We start from the raw sequence: 2783 nt of genomic DNA on the forward strand, positions 1-2783 counted from the left end.
TGATATTGGATTTATACCCCACCCTTCACTCTGAATCTCAGAACAGCTTACAATCTCCTTTACCTTCATCCCCCACAACAGACACCTTATGAGGTGGGTGGCGCTGAGAGAGCTCTCCCAGAAGCTGCCCTTTCAAGGACAACTCTAAAGACCTATGGCTGACCTATGGCCATTCCAGCAGCTGCAAGCGGAGGAGTAGGAAATCAAACCCGGTTCTCCTAGTTAAGAGTCCATTGTTTGTTGTTGTTCAGCCGCGCAGTCGAGTCCGGCTCTTTGCGACCCCATGGACAAAGTGATGCCAGGCCACCCTATCCATTGTACTTAACCACTACACCAAACTGGTAGGAAGGAAGGGAGGGAGGGAGATTGATGGGAGAGATGGAAAGAAAGCAACTTTAATTTTAAATAACTTCTCCAAGCTGGCCAACAGGAATGTAGAGGTTGAGAATCACACAATATATGTGCAAGAGCCACACGTGGCTCCTGATTCACAGTGTGGCCACCCTTGGAATACACTGTAACTTCAGAGGGCAGGGGCATTATCAGATTTTGGGGATATTCCCCTTGTTGAAACCTCCTTGCCAATAGAAAAAACTAGGACAGCGAGCAAAGAAAGGAGGCAGAACTTTCCTTCTTACTGAGCTAGATTTCTGTCTGCAGGGACAGGGGTATTCACTGCTGGAATCTGCCCCCTTCAGTCGGAAGCACTGCTGTTTGCTCTTTCACCAGGGGCTGCCAACTTTGGGGTTTAGAAATACCTGGAGATTTGAGGGTGGGGCCTGTGAGGACGGGTTTCAGGGACAGGTTGGTGTGGCCTTATTTGAAATAATGTATACAGCTGCAGAGCTGGAAAAAGTAGAGGGCAGGGCGACCAAGGTAATCAGGGGGTTGGAGCAGTTTCCTATGAAGAAAGGCTGAAGAGTCTGGAACTTCACTAAGAGGGGGCATTAGAGGGGTTTTAAGATGATGCATGGGGAGGAGAGAGCTGACAAAGAGAACATTTTCTCTCCCTCTCCCCAAATACTAAAACTTGAGGGCATCCAAGAAAGCTGACGGGCAGTAGGTTCAGGATGGAGAAAAGGAAATACTATTTTCCACAGAGAGTGATTCAAATGTGGAATTCACTGCCAGAGGATGTCGTGGTGGCCACAGGAATAAAGTTTGAAATGGCGATTGGATATATTCACGCAGGGCTTTTTTTGTAGAAAAAGCCCAGCAGGAACTCATTTGCATATTAGGCCACACACCCTGACACCAAGCCACCTAGAACTGCATTCCTGCTCAAAAAAAGCCCTGGATTCAAGAGTGACTGAGAGGAACCTCCACGTTCAGAGGCCTCTGAATCCCAGACCCAGGAGGCAACACCAGGAGGCCTCAGCCCCTGTGCCCTTTTGTTGGTTGTCCAGAGGAACTGGTTGCCCACTGTGTGAGACGGGATGCTGGACTAGATAAACTATTGGTCCGATCCAGCAGGGATCTTCTAATGTTGAATAAAATGCCAGTCTGCCTTCCAAAGCAAAACAATTTTTTTTTACAGAATATATATTTGAAATAAATAAATAATCGATCTACGCGGTCTGGAGATCAGTCACAATTTGGGAGGCCTACGGCCCCCATCTGGATAATGGCTACTCTACAACCACTTCATTCCATGGAATCCATCAGCAAAGGCCATGAATGGTCACTGCCCGGGGTCACTTTGTAGAAAAATAGGTGGTCGAGCTCATCCAGAGATTGTTATGCAGCTGCACCTACTATTCAATGGACAAGGTGGGGAGGAGGAGGGGGAACCCTCAGAAAGGTTCCGGAGCTGTGCTCCTGTGAGCTCCTGCTGAATCTGAGGCCTGATCACTCTATACAATGAGTAGCCTGAGTCTTTTGATGTGTAAGCCAGTTTGGTGTAGTGGTTAAGTGTGTCAACTCTTATCTGGGAGAACCGGGTTTGATTCCCCACTCCTCCATTTGCACCTGCTAGCACGGCCTTGGGTCAGCCATAGCTCTGGCAGAGGTTGTCCTTGAAAGGGCAGCTGCTGTGAGAGCCCTCTCCAGCCCCACCCACCTCACAGGGTGTCTTTTGTGGGGGAGGAAGGTAAAGGAGATTGTAGGCCGTTCTGAGACTCTGTCCTTGAAAGGGCAGCTACTGTGAGAGCCCTCTCCAGCCCCACCCACCTCACAGGGTGTCTGTTGTCGGGGAGGAAGGGAAAGGAGATTGTAGGCCATTCTGAGACTCTGTCCTTGAAAGGGCAGCTGCTGTGAGAGCCCTCTCAGCCCCACCCACCTCACAGGGTGTCTGTTGTGGGGGAGGAAGGGAAAGGAGATTGTGAGCCGCTCTGAGACTCTTCAGAGTGGAGGGTGGGATATAAATCCAATATCTTCTTCTTCTTCTTCTAAGTACAATAGGTAGGCCTCATTTTGGGCCGGAGCTCACAGGAATGGAGCTTCAGAACCCTCTACATTTATTGTGCTCTGTTTTTCTTACTCCCCCCCCTCCCCGCCCCCGGCCAAATACTTGCTTCTGGGCTCCATTGCTCAACCCCCCTGTGAGAATTTTGCTGAACTCTAAGGTTTGACAAACTTTCTAATACGTTTCTCCCACACACACACACACACACAAAGGGAAAGGAACCCAAACATATAAAGCAGACGGACGGCAATCTTCCTCATGCCACTGTGACCACATAGGAGAAAGTAATCTTGAAAGTATGATGGGAGTGAGGTTTCATGATGGCAATTCTAATTCCAGAAGCATTTGAAGGTAGATGCTGAGCTGATATAATTTAGCA

Source organism: Heteronotia binoei, chromosome 4, assembly GCF_032191835.1.
Source record: "Heteronotia binoei isolate CCM8104 ecotype False Entrance Well chromosome 4, APGP_CSIRO_Hbin_v1, whole genome shotgun sequence".
In the NCBI taxonomy this organism is placed as follows: Eukaryota; Metazoa; Chordata; class Lepidosauria; order Squamata; family Gekkonidae; genus Heteronotia; species Heteronotia binoei.